Source organism: Vombatus ursinus, unplaced genomic scaffold (assembly GCF_900497805.2).
Source record: "Vombatus ursinus unplaced genomic scaffold, bare-nosed wombat genome assembly UNPS02010193.1, whole genome shotgun sequence".
Classification (NCBI taxonomy): Eukaryota; Metazoa; Chordata; class Mammalia; order Diprotodontia; family Vombatidae; genus Vombatus; species Vombatus ursinus.
Window position 1 is genome coordinate 8,468,691 of NW_020949971.1, and position 14,488 is coordinate 8,483,178.

At 45.6% G+C, this 14,488-nt stretch overlaps 1 protein-coding gene across 1 annotated transcript in view; it reads right to left on the reverse strand.

Annotated features, from left to right (window-relative positions):
- Window positions 1-14,488, reverse strand: part of BBS7 (Bardet-Biedl syndrome 7) — a 72,069-nt gene that overhangs the window by 8,589 nt on the left and 48,992 nt on the right. The window lies entirely within an intron of this gene.

A 14,488-nucleotide genomic window follows, 5' to 3' on the forward strand; every position in this document is an offset into this window, starting at 1 on the left:
GCACTTGCACAAACTCTTAAATATACAGATTCCAGTTGAAAATAATTCACATGCCGAAAGGCAGTCTGGATACACAGATGTGGCAGTGAGCTCTTTATAAAGCACTTTTTAAAATTTCAAACCTAAATACCCCCAAAATCAGTATTTCCATATACAAAGTAGAACATAAAAAAGGATTATATATGAAATCATGAACCTCTGCATAGTTCGCTTTTTAAAAAATTATATAATGAATTCAACATGTTACTTTGAAAGCTGCTCTGTCTGTTTCCTTCTGGACTTCTTTCGTTTCTCATCGATGCATTTTAAAAAATGCTTCCGTGACCCTCTTTTCTTCTGGTTTAGCAGCACTGTAACTAGCTTCCCTTTCCTCCCAACCGAAAAGGACAAAAAAATGCTTGTAACAAGCATAGCTGAGCAAAACAAATCTGCAGAGAAGCCACGTCCAAAGCCGTATGAGTCATTGTGCGTTCAGCGTCAGGATGTGAGCGGCACGTTTCATCATCAGTCCTCTGGAACCATGGTGAGGTACTGCATAAATAACAGGCGGTAAATTTCTCAACAATGCTTTTTTAACAATGTTGTTATTCTCCTAGTTCGTTTCTCTTCACTGTGAATCAGTTCACACAAGTCTTCCCAGGTTTCTCTAACACCATCCCTTTCACCATTTCTTATGGCACAATAATATTACGTTACTTTCATCTGCTACAATTTGTTTAGCCATTCCCTATATGATGGGCTCTCCCTCTATTTCCACTTCTTTGCTACAGAGAAAAGAGCTTCTATAAATGTTTAGACATAAGGTCCGTTTCCTCTTCCTGCTGGTTTTAACAGAAAATCTTGGTCTGAGTCCGGCTGTGCCACCTAAAGCTGTGTCTCTCTGGGTAAATCACAATCTCTTTGAGCCTCAGTTTCCTCTCAGGCTATAAAATTCCATCTCTACACAAGGGATCATCATCTCGGCACTACCCACTGCACAGCACTGCAGACCTTCAAGGTCACTGTCACTGTGGCCCTCTGGCCACTCTGGTCTGTGTCCTTGGCTGGCTCCTCCCTAAATGGAGGCATCCCACAAGTCTCTGTTCTTAGCTCTTCACACTCTTTCACAATCCCTTCCAAGGACACAGTTCCCAAATCCACATGTCCAGGCCCACATTTCCAACTCACTGCTGGGCCTATCCACCTGGCAGCTCCAAGAGCAGCTCAAATTCACCACATCCCAAAGAAATTCTTTCATTCTTCCTCCTTGAAAAGAAAACCACTTCTCCTCACTTCTTTTTACTAGCCCCTCCATGGCATTACCATCCTCTCCGTCACCCAGGCTTAGAACACCAGGATCATCATTAACTCCTCCTCCAAGGCAGCTGACAAGTTCTGTTGATGCTATCCCTAGAATACATCTTCATCTCATCCCTACTGCCTCTACCTACATTTAAATTCTTATTTTTCTTCTTACTTGGAGTACTGCAGGAGCCTCCTAAATGAACTCCCCTTCTCTTGTCTTTTCCCTCTTCCAAACCATCTTAAGTACATTTTAATCTCTAATTTTCCTAAAGCCCAGTTCTTATCATGGCACATAATAATAAAAATAATAATAATAATGATCATATGGCAAATTAAAGTTTACAAAGCACCTCCCTCAAAACAACCTCATGGGGAAGGTAAGACATGTATTCTCACCATAAGAATTTTATAGATGGTGAATGAAAGTGGCCTACCAGTAACGAGATCTCAAACTGTATTACAAAGTGGTAATCATCAAAACAATTTGGGACTGGCTAAGAAACAGAGTGGTAGATCAGTGGAATAGATTAAGTACACAATACACAGGAGTAAATGATCATAGCAATCTAGTAACCCAACACAAGAATTCACTATTTGACAAAACTGCTGGGAAAACTGGAAAGCAGTTTGGCAACAACTAAGCATAGACCAACATGTCATACCACATGCTAAGATAAGATCAAAATGGGTACGTGATTTAGGTATAAAGGGTGATATCATAATGCAAATTAAGGGAGCATGAAACAGTTTATCTGTCAGATCTATGAACAAGGGAAGAATTTTGGACTAAACAAGAGATAGAGAGCATTGCAGGATATAAAATGGATAGTTTTGATTATATCAAACAAAACCAATATAGCCAAGATTAGAAGGAAAGCAGTAAACTGGAAAAAAAAATTTGTAACAAGTTTCTCTGATAAAGGCCTCACTTCTCAAATATATAGAGAATTAAGTCAAATTTCTAAAAATACAAGTCATTCCTCAATTGATAAATGGTCAAAGTATATGAATAGGCAGTTCTCAGATGAAGAAATTAAAGCTACTTATTATAATCATTATGAAAAAATGCTCTAAATCACTATTGATTAGAGAAATACAAATCAAAACAACTCTTGAGGCATCACATCGTACCTATCAGACTGGCTAACATGACAAAACAGGGAAATGATAAATGCTAGAGAAGATGTGGGAAAATTGGAACATTAATGCATTTTTGGTGGAGTTGTGAACTAATCCAACCATTCTGGAGAGCAATTTGGAACTAGGCCCAAAGGGTTATAAAAATGTGCATACCCTTTGACCCAGCAATAGCACTTCTAGGGCTATATCCCAAAGAGATCATACAAATGGAGAAAGGACCCACATGTACAAAAATATGTATAGGAACTCTCTGTGTGGTGGCAAAGAATTGGAAATTGAGGGGATGCCCATCAATTGGGGAATGGCTGAACAAGTTGTGGTATATGAATGTGATGGAATACTATTGTGCTATAAGAAATGATGAGCAAGTGGACTTCAGAAAAACCTGGAAAGACTTGTATGGTCTGATGTTGAGTGAAGTGAGCAGAACCAGGAGAACACTGCACACAATAACAGCCATGTTGTGCGATGACTAACATTGACAGACTTAGCCCTTCTCAGCAATTGAAAGATCTAAGACATCTCCAAAGGCCTCGTGATGGAAAACGCTGTTCACATCCAGAGACAGAACTATGGAGTGGGAATGCAGATTGAAGCAGACTATTTGCTCTCCTCTTTTGTTGCTTTGTTTTACTGCTTCATTCTCATGGTTCCCCCCATTAGTTCTAATTTTTCTTTACATCATGACCAATGGGAAAGCAGGCTCAATATTCAGCAGAGTATCAGGATCAGTAGAGCCCATACCAGATTGCATGCCCTCTGGGGGGAGGGGAGGGGGACAAAATTTAAAACTCAAAATTTTATGGAGGTGAATGCTGAAAACGAAAAATTAATTAATTAATTATTTTAAAAAATTATTAAATTAAAAGATTTTGTTTATATGTAATCGAGAAAAAATAAAATAAAAATTAAGTGTAAGTAAAATAAAATAAAAATGAAAGACTGGACTATCTAATCTCCAGAATCTCTTCTAGCTCAAAATATATATGTAAATATATAGATGAAGAAACTGAAGCTCAGAGAGATAAATTACTTACCCAAAATTAAATATCTAATAAATGTCAGAACGGGGACTCACACCGAGGTTTCTCCTTTACTTAAAGACCTTCAATGGCTCCCAAATGCCTACAGAATACATTTCAAATTCTTTCGAGAACAGCTCTTCCTTCCCAGCTATCTGTTGTGAGGGACTGTCTGATGTTGGCAGCTACCAGGTTGGGCGCTGTGGCAAGAGTAGGGTAAGATCTGGGTATTTTGGAAGTCGAGGCAGGGGCTGTGGTAGGCAGAGTCGTGTGTACTGGGATGGGCTGGATACGGAGAAGCCCTGAGGCAATTGGGCAATGCTTTGTGAGATAAGCTGGGTACAAGGAAGTAGTCGGAGCTTGAGCTCCTGAGGCAAGGGGCAGTGCCACGTGGGAGTGGGACGGCAGAGGACTGAGTTCCCTCTGCTTAGTCCCCTCCCTATATGCAATGTCATCCCCAGATGCCTCTTGTGACCTTCCTGACTTCCTGGGTCCCTTTGTGCAGCACTGACCCAGTCCCCTCCTGAGTCTGACTTCCTAGGTCACGTACTCTTGTCCATGCGCCATTCCCAGATGCTTCCTTCCTATATCCGGTCCTGGCCTCCTACGTCACTCCCTCCCCCTTGGTGTGCTAAACTCAGACAGCCCCTTCCGGTATCTGACCCTACAATCATTGGCTAGTAAGCGGGCTGGGGAGGAGGGGCTAAGTAGATTTTTAGGAACAAGCATGGTCAGATCACGTGCGCTCTCCCCTGGCTCCTGCCCTGTTGCTCTGGCCTTGCTGCTTGGGCTTGCTATGATGGCTTGCTGTGTTGGCCTCTGAATAAAGCTCTGGTGTTGGTGCCTCCCGATGGCTCGTCTCTGTGTGGTGATCCGACTGAGGACCAAAGACCCAGGTGTGGGTAAGACTCTGGTAGTGTGCTTCTTATAAGAGAAGTAGGTACTGGCGCACGGCTGGCAGAAGGTCAGCGTGCGGCCAGTACAAGTGGCGCCCAACGTGGGGCGGAGGAAATAGACCAGAGGCCCCGTGGACCAGCTGGTCTGGTTGCGGGAAGAGAGACGAGACCCTTAGCCGATAGGGCTAAGGAAGGAGGATGGGACAACTGTTTGGTAAGGTCCCGGATCGGGAGGTGCAAGGGAAAGAAGTGTATAAAAGAGTGAAAGAAGCAGAAATCAGTAGTGAGGAAGAGTCTAGGAGTGAGACAGACTCAGGGAGTGAGACAGAGGACACTGGAAACAGCGAATGGGAAAATAAGCAAGAGAAAAGAAAGCAAGGCCGGGCAGGGGGGCGGGAGCGGGAGGGCAGGAGCCGGGAGAGAGCAGGAAACCATAGCAAGGAAAGCCACGTGGAGGGACGGCCCCCTCCCCCACACTTAACCGACGGAGGGAGGACCTGGGCCCCTTTAGAATGGAAGAAATTTGAGGAGTTAAAAGAGGCACTAAACACAGCGTTTGCAGCTGTTTCCCAATGTGCCCTACGGGCTTTTAGTAAGATTCAGGCTTTGGGGAAACAAAGGCCCTCCCTGACCAAGATTAAAAAAGGTCCTGATAAACGCTTCCCGGATTTCGTGGCCAACTACACGCAGCCGTTTGGAGAGGACTCTCAGAAGTGCTGAAAACAAAAGAGACTAAATTGTACTATCTATATGGAAAAGCCGGTCAGTTCAAGGCACAATGCAGCCAGAAACCTGGTGGAGCCCGCCCTAAGGCAATTTGTTACAGTTGTAACAAATCCGGCCATTATGCTAAAGAATGCTGCAAACCAGTCGGGAGGCGGGGCAAGGAGGGCCCCTCAGCAAGCTTACCAGATGGAAGCTCCACCCCCTCGGAATGCGCCCTCAGGGCTGCATCCGGACAATCTCCGACTTTTACCCCGTGGTTCGGACTTCCCCTTTTCAGCAAGGGAATTTTCCAAATCGACCCCGCTGGTTGCTGGTTTGAGATAGAATTTATGGGGAAGGGATATTTTGAAGGCTTGTGGTGCATCTGTTTATATACCACCCCCGCAGGATTTTTAATTGGGGCCGTTGGGCAACAAGAAAAATTTTATTGTATCAGACCCACTCCTCTAACATGGAGATCTAATAACCCAGTCTGGGTACCCCAATGGCCCCTCCCTGCAGAGAAAGTCCAGGCTTTACGTGATATAGTGCAGCACCAGTTACAGGTGGGGCACATTGAGCCCACATCCAGCCCCTGGAACAGCCCAGTGTTTGTAATAAAAAAGAAATCAGGGAAATTTCGAATGTTAATAGATCTCAGGGCGGTTAACACCACCCTAGAGCCCATGGGAACCCTACAGCCTGGCCTTCCCTCCCCTAATTTAGTGCCTTCTGGACGGCCTGTGACAGTCATAGACATCCAAGATTGTTTTTTCTCTATCCCATTATCCCCAGAAGATAGAAAGAGATTTGCCTTTACCATACCCACTACCAATAATGCAGGACCAGATTTAAGATATCAGTGGAAGGTCCTGCCCCAAGGAATGTGCTGCAGTCCCACCTTATGTCAGGCTCATGTGGGAAGAGTGCTGGACCCTATCAGGGACAAATGGCCTAAAGCCACAATACTTCACTATATGGACGATATTTTATTAGCCACCAGCAGTCATGAGACACTAGCAAGATTAGTAAAAGAAACCGTCTCTGCACTTGCTCATTATGGTTTGGTGGTGGCCCCTGACAAAGTCCAACAAAATTACCCACTCATATACCTAGGCCTTCGTATGGAGGCTGTCTCTATTAGCAATCAAATTCCTGAACTAGTGCTTGATAAGATAACCACCTTGAATCATTTCCAAAAGTTAGTGGGACAGATCCAATGGCTCAGGGCCCGCACACCCATTCCTCCTGCTGTAATGCAGCCTTTATATGATATATTAAAAGGAAATTCAGATTTAAACTCCCCTCGGGCATGGACTCCTGCTGCTAAGGCAGCAGTGTCCCAAATATTCTCATTTGCTGCCCAAGCCTAGACCGCCAGATGGGACCCCAAAGGTAGAATAGAGGTCTCCTTGGTCAATCTACAGAGTCCTTTTTGTGTTATACACCAAGGTTCCAAATTGTTAGAATTTGTATATGCAAAGAAGGCTCACAAGGTACTGCCAAATTATTATGAGATGTTAGGGGAACTAGCCTTAGCTGCAGTACAAAGGGCTGTCCACTTGTCTGGACAGCAACCTTTACTTTACTCGAATTTTGAACCTGGACAGCGAGAAGCCATTATGCAAACCTATTGGTCTTGGGCACATTGCTCCCAATGGGCCGAGATAAGTCCTCATTCCTCCTGTCTGCTTCTCCCTATGCTAGAGCAAATAACCTTAGTACCACCCCAACAAAAGGTTATGGGAGAACCTGTTCAAGGCTCAAATGTTTTCACTGATGCTACAAAAAACTATAAGGCCTCTATTTATCATGAGGCCTCCAAGGAAATAACAGTATTAGAAACCTCCTATGACTCTACCCAGAAAAATGAGCTCTTTGCCATCCTCCAGGCTTGCCGTAAATATCCTGAGCCTATAAACATAATCTCTGATAGTCTATATGCAGTAAAGGTTGTTAAATGCATAGAGGACGCCGTCCTCCAACCTCATAAGTCCACCATATCCTCTCTCCTGAGGGAATTACAGCAAATTTTGTTGCAGCGAAAAAACCCCCTTTACATTCTCCATGTTTATTCTCATCAGTCCACCTCAGGAGGCATTTTTGAAGGCAATGATGTAGCGGATCGTGTCTTACAGTGCTCCCTACTGCCAGTCCTCACCCCTCCTGAACAAGCCCATGATTTTTTACACCTACCAGCGAGCTCCCTGAGACGCCTGTATGGTTTAACTCGTGAACAGGCTCGACAAATTGTGAGGCGATGTGTGCGCTGTGTTCCTTTTCTCCCCCCTCCACCCAGTAAGGGGATTAACCCACGAGGTCTTTTTCCCAATGACTTGTGGCAAATGGATGTCACTCATCTTGGCCGTGTCATTATCCATGTCTGCATTGATACTTTTTCCAAATTTATAATGGCCACTGTATCCAGTAAGGAGAACACCCCATCAGTTATTAAGCATCTGTACCATTGTTTTGCCTCTGTGGGGATCCCTCATGTCATTAAAACTGACAATGGGCCTGCCTATTTATCTACACAAATGACTGCCTTTTTTACATCCTTTGGCATTAAGCATGTTACAGGGATCCCCTATAACCCCACAGGTCAGGCTATTGTTGAGCGAGCCCATCGTACCTTGAAAGCTACCCTCAGTAAACAAAAAGGGGGAGTAGGAGGTCGGGGCTCTGGGCGGTGGCCTACCCAAGCAGATGTGGATAAAGCTTTATATACATACAATTTTCTCTGTCTAGATAGAGACACGGGCCTATCCCCTAGCATGCTACAGCTAATAACACCACCCACTTGTAATTCATCTGGCCCCTTAAAAACAGCACTACACGCACCATCCCTTAACCAGAAAGTCCTCTGGAAGGACGATGAAGGAAACTGGCAAGGCCCATCTGTAGTGTTGTGGAGAGGGCCGGGGTATTTATGTCTTACAGATGCTGATGGCCAGAGACGCTGGGTACCAGAAAGAAGAACAAAACGAGTTGAAGAAGCTCCGGGAGAGACAACAAGGATGGGAGAAGAAACACAGTCAACAGAAAATTCAGAGAGAGCAGAAAGAAAAGACAGTTAGGATGTCTAAACTGAGTAAAACTGTTTTCACTTTTTGTGCGATCAGGACTTTGCCACAGGTTGCACCAGCTCCAGTGCCCTGGGAAGCACGAGAGAATGGCTGGGGGCACTTGGCGTTGGCAGCATCCATCTTTGAGGAGTTCCAGATACAGGACTTCTATAGTGGACAGCAATTGCTTGCCTCAAAAATAGAGGAACTGGACAATAAATTCGCCCAAGCCCTCCAAGTGCAGGCTGATATTGATCAGCAGCTGGAGGAGCAGATTGAAAAAGTAGCATTGGCTACTCAGAACATTGGGAATGAACTTATGTGGCTGGAATTGAGACAGCAGTTGCCATGTGATGGCTGATATTGATCCATTTGTGTAACACCCTTAAACCATAACGCCACTTGCGACACCGTTTCACAAAGTATATGACACTCTCTTTTCTTTCCTATTTGATGTAATGTTACCTGTGCCTTTTCCCAGATCTAGGCTACAAATCTTTCCTCTGTACTCCAGGCTTTGCGGATGTTAATTAGACTGGCGCAGAACATATCTGACACTTGGCACCAACACGAGACTGATGATATTGTTCATCACCTTAATGATTGGATTAAGCATATGTCTTTCCCCATCCCCTCCTTTGTAACCCATTGGGCATTTATAACTCTTTTTGCATTTATACTGTTATTGTTACTACCCACTATTTTAGGAGGTTTTCTTAGGATTCTTAGAGGTTTTGTAGAGGCACTCAGTACCGAAGGCCTAGTATGGAGACCCCGTCTCCACCCCTCTATTAAACAAAAAGGGGGAGTTGTGAGGGACTGTCTGATGTTGGCAGCTACCAGGTTGGGCGCTGTGGCAAGAGTAGGGTAAGATCTGGGTATTTTGGAAGTCGAGGCAGGGGCTGTGGTAGGCAGAGTCGTGTGTACTGGGATGGACTGGATACAGAGAAGCCCTGAGGCAATTGGGCAATGCTTTGTGAGATAAGCTGGGTACAAGGAAGTAGTCAGAGCTTGAGCTCCTGAGGCAAGGGGCGGTGCCACGTGGGAGTGGGACGGCAGAGGACTGAGTTCCCTCTGCTTAGTCCCCTCCCTATATGCAACGTCATCCCCAGATGCCTCTTGTGACCTTCCTGACTTCCTGGGTCCCTTTGTGCAGCACTGACCCAGTCCCCTCCTGAGTCTGACTTCCTAGGTCACGTACTCTTGTCCATGCGCCATTCCCAGATGCTTCCTTCCTATATCCGGTCCTGGCCTCCTACGTCACTCCCTCCCCCTTGGTGTGCTAAACTCAGACAGCCCCTTCCGGTATCTGACCCTACAATCATTGGCTAGTAAGCGGGCTGGGGAGGAGGGGCTAAGTAGGTTTTTAGGAACAAGCGTGGTCAGATCACGTGCGCTCTCCCCTGGCTCCTGCCCTGTTGCTCTGGCCTTGCTGCTTGGGCTTGCTATGATGGCTTGCTGTGTTGGCCTCTGAATAAAGCTCTGGTGTTGGTGCCTCCCGATGGCTCGTCTCTGTGTGGTGATCCGGCTGAGGACCGAAGACCCTGGTGTGGGTAAGACTCTGGTAGTGTACTTATTATAAGAGAAGTAGGTACTGGTGCACGGCTGGCAGAAGGTCGGCATGCGGCCAGTATAATCTGTCCCAATACTCCCCTCCATACCCTATGCCCTTGCCAATCTAGACCACATTCTAGGACCCAACTTCCCCTCACTTCCTTTCCTCAGAATGTTCTCTCTGCCTTAAATGCCCTTCACCCAAACTCCATCTTTCTGGTCATCGTCCATCCCTCAAATGCTACCTCCTCCCCTCTCCAGCCTTCTCTCATTTCTCTACGGAGCCAGAGCAGCTCTCTCCCAACTCTGGAACCATGGAGAGAACTTCTCTTGCTGGGTGTCTGTGTAGTCTGTCTTTCAGGGGAATTCTCTGAGTGGCCCTTGGTCCCCAGATTAAAATACACATTTCATAGAAAGGTGACAACAGGATCTTTTCCGTGGTGGTATCCCCAAGGGACCTTGCTCAATACTCCAGACACACTGGGTGCTAAAGAAATATTTGGTGAACGGACAACCACACGTGTAACACCATGAGATGGAGCCATACTGGGTACGGGGTCTGGCAAAGAGCTGTGGGGTGTAAACCTTTCTGGAGCCCAGGGAGAGACTGAGTGCCAGAGCACCAGGGGGTCTCAGACCCACAGAAGGGCACCACGGGGTGAAGGAACGGCTGCCAACTGGCAGCTTTGTCATGCGCTACCCAGTTCTAGGTGATGGTTCATGGACAGGAACCTGCACATGGGGCGGATCCAGGGTAGAGCGAGGCCTCAGGCCCTAGGCTGAGTGGTGTGACTCAGACCCCAAGGAGCAGAGAAAGTTCTCGGGTCCAGCTTCCAGACCAATCTGAAGCCTGCAGGGGCACGGCTAGGGCATGTCACCAAGATGCCTGCAGAGCTTCCAAGATGGGGGCAGAGTCCACCAGCAGCTTCCACTCCTGTTCATGCCCAAACCCAGGTCAGGAACTTGCAGAGCTCCGACCAGGGGGCAGGATCAGACCACTATGGGAGCACTGGAGACTTAGAGGTCCCTGACCTGAGCTGTTCCTGAGAGCCCGGAACAAAACAATGCTCAACATCCCAAGAAAGCAGCGCGAGAACCAGCCCAGATGTCTCCTCCAGAAGTATGGTAGAGTTCAACCCCAACATCAAATCCCACGTCAGGAAGCAGACCAGAAGAATGAGCGAACAAAAGAAGAGAACCCCACCCTTACGAGCTGTGACGGTGGCAGGGATGCTCAAAGCACAAATGCAGAAGGAGAGAACAACTCCAAAACATGAACAACCAAAGCCCCAGAGAAAAACACAACCTGGACACAAACTCAACTAAAATTCCTGGAAGAGATAAAGCAAGAGTTTAAGAAAAAGAGGCAAACGTGCTTTTACAAATTAAATGGGAGTACTAGGGGCAAAAACCATAAAGGAAAGGAGAGCTATGGAAGATCAAATTGGAAAAGGGAATTAATAGCTTGGCACAAGAGGGACCAAACTTCAACCAAGCAACAAACTCCGCGAAAACCGTAATGGACCAAACAGAAGCCAATGTTTCCGTAAGGCAACAAGACATGTTTTTACAAAGTGAAAAGACTGAAAAATAAAAGAAAATGTAAGTTACCTCAGCAGAAACAACTAACCTGGAAAACAGACTAAGGAGAAAAAAATTTTTAAATTGGACTATTTAAATGCCAATACCAAAAAAACAGACTATACAATCTATGCCAAGAAATCTTAAAACAAGGAGCAGCTAGGTGGTGCAGTGGATAGAGCACCAGCCCTGGAGTCAGGAGGTCCTGAGTTCAAATCTGACCTCAGACACATGATACATAGTAGCTGTGTGGCCCTGGGCAAGTCACTTAACCTCAACTGCCTTGGGAAAAAAATCTTAAAACTGTCCAGATCTCTCAGAACCAGGGGGCAAACTTTAAGGAGAAAAAAAAAATCTACTAGTCACATCCAGAAAAAAAAACCCCAAGATGAAAACTCCCAGGAACATCATGGACAAAATCCAGAACTTCCAGGTGAGAGAAAATATACTGCAAGCAGCCAGAGAGAAAGAATTCAAGTACCAAGGAGCCGCAGTCCAGATCACCTATCTGGTGATATCGCAGCTTTTTGGATGTATCGCAGCATACATGTTCACAAAGGAACAAAGGCTTTGAAAGGCAAAGGGAGCTAGGATTTCAACCAAGAAGAACTTGTCCAGCAAAACAGTATAATCCTTCAGTGGAGGAAAAAAATGTATATTTAATGAAATGGAGGATTTTTAATCATTCCTGATGAAAAGACCAGAACTGAATATAAAATCTGACATCTAAACACAGGACTCAAGAGAAGCATTACCTCATCTAAACGGGGAATGAAAGAAAAGAGTTTATACAATGGAAGGGCTAAGGGGAGAGGGGAGAAGGGAACAACACTTCAACGTTATTTTCATCCGAATTGGTGGAGGGAAGAATAAATATAAACACACAGTTGGGTACAGAAATTCATCTGATCCAACAGGAAAGCAGGAGGGAAAAGGATTAAGAGAAAGAGGAGGGGAATAAGAGGGAGAGCAGATTAAAGGAAGCAGTGATCAAAAGCAAAACAGACTCTCGAGGAGGGGATAAGGCAAAAAAAAGAGAAGGATAAGTCTGACAAAATATGATGGAGGGTGATACACAGTTAGTCACCATAACTATGAAAGTGAACGGGATGAACTCACCCATAAAACAGAAGAGGGCAGAATAAATTAGAAACCAGAATCCAACAATATGTGGTTTATAAGAAACACACGAGAAACAGAAAGGTACACACTGATTTAAAGTTAAGAGGCTGGAGCAGAATCTATTATGCTTCAGCTGAAGTAAAAAACAAAAAAGGCAAAAGTAGCAATCACGGTCTCAGAAAAAGCAAACACAAAAGCAGACCTAACTAAAAGAGATAATCAAGGAAACGACATTTTTCTAAGAGGTACCACAGACAATGAAGTGTGTATATACATACACACACGCACCTAAGCAGTCTTTTTCTTCTCTTGTCTTCAAAGCCCTTTTGACTGTAGGGTACCTCACAAAAATGTTGTCACCAGCCTCTGTGAGGTGCACACCATCTCTGGCCAGGGATCCGTCCATCTATTATTGTAGCCTGGATCCAGAAACCCAGATCCTATTTCCAGACACCGCCTTCTTAGCCAGCTACTCACTTATGTAACTCTGGGTCTTCTGCATGTCCTGCATTCAGGGGACAGCGCGAAGAAACCACAAGCTACACCTCTGTGGTCGTCAGCGCCTCAGGCAACGTGTCCCCATCCTTGGCAGCATTTTCTAGGTTCCTCCTGGGCCTGTCACTTGTATCCACATGGAAATGGCTAACAACCTTTACCTTTCCTGAGGAGGGCTACTTTCATCTTCAGCTAACTGCTGACCAGTGCATACGCTATATTAAAAGTGCTTACTCTTCATGGAAAGCCTAGCACTGAATATCCTCAAGAAACACAGCACTTGCTGTCTCCTTCAGGAGGAGGAAGCAGCAGGTGTAGGAGAGTTACAGAGGAATGGCAGGCCTCCTCCCTCACCTCAGGGGGGTCTGTGACAGTAATGACGCCTCACCTGACGTCTCCTGTCCACTCCTTTCAGTCTCACATCTCCAGCTGCCCCCAAGATTTTCTGCTGTCAGTTCACAACTCAGCTTTTCAGATCCACAGGGCATCCCTTTTCTTCTGTCAAAAATTCTATTGATTCTCCCTTTTATGAAATGATTGTTATGTTCACCCATCCCTTCCAGTCCATTGTTACCTCCACCCCCACCGCCTCAGCCTTTATCACGTTATCCCTTCACACCGGATTAAGACAGCTTCCGAGCTAACCCATCAACCTCCAGGCTCTCTCCTCTCAAATCCATTCGGCCTAGCACAAACAGGGTCATCTTCCTTAAGGACTATTCCGTGCCACACCATTCAGCTGCCAAAAAGCCCTCTGGCTAGTTGTGGCCATTTTTTCCAGAATTGCACTTCTTCTTATTATAAAGGTGACAGACATAAACCTTTGCATACACAGAGGACAGAACAATAGCACTGTGTATGAGAGCGTGAGTCTCTGTGACACTCAGCTTGGTTTGGTAGAAGCAGATTCAACTCAGTTTCAAAGCTGCCTGTTGTATCCCCTTCTGATCTTCCGCCTGCTGTCCCCTTGGTGCTCTCTGCCTTCTTCAGGAACACCACGACTACACTCCTGCCATCCTTTGAAAAACAACTCTGAGGAGTTAGCAGACTCAGGCTGTCTTAGGAGAGACGTCTAAAACGCACTCTTCACATCTGTTTTCAGTGTCAAGCATTCATCTGTTTGCAGCACTAATGGTTTTGTAGGAAGGCCACTCTGATTACCTATTCATGTGAACAAAGACTCAGGGCTCCAGGACAGAGCACTACTGAGCCCCAGATTGCCTCCTGGGCTCTGGAACACAGTCACTTCACTGTTCTCCCAAGTATATCTGAGCATAATGCCCCATGTCCCCCAAATGGCTGATACATACTTCTTGACTACGTAAGGGCAGGAATGTACTTGTCCTTCTATATCTCAGTTTCCCCACCTACAAAATGGGATAAGTACCAACACTTTTCCAGGCCTTTATAATGTTTCACAGAACTAGTGAAAGTCTCCATGTTGGTCTCTGTGGCCTTGGCCAGGGCCTACAGTCTCCCCCTTTTCCAATCCAGCCTTCACATAATATACAAATAGCTTCTTAAAGTCTGGGAACACCACATCCCTACTGAGAAAGCTTTGGGGGCTCCCTACCTGGCTACAGGATGAAATAAGAACATCTGAGTCCGGCTTTTAAGACCCTCC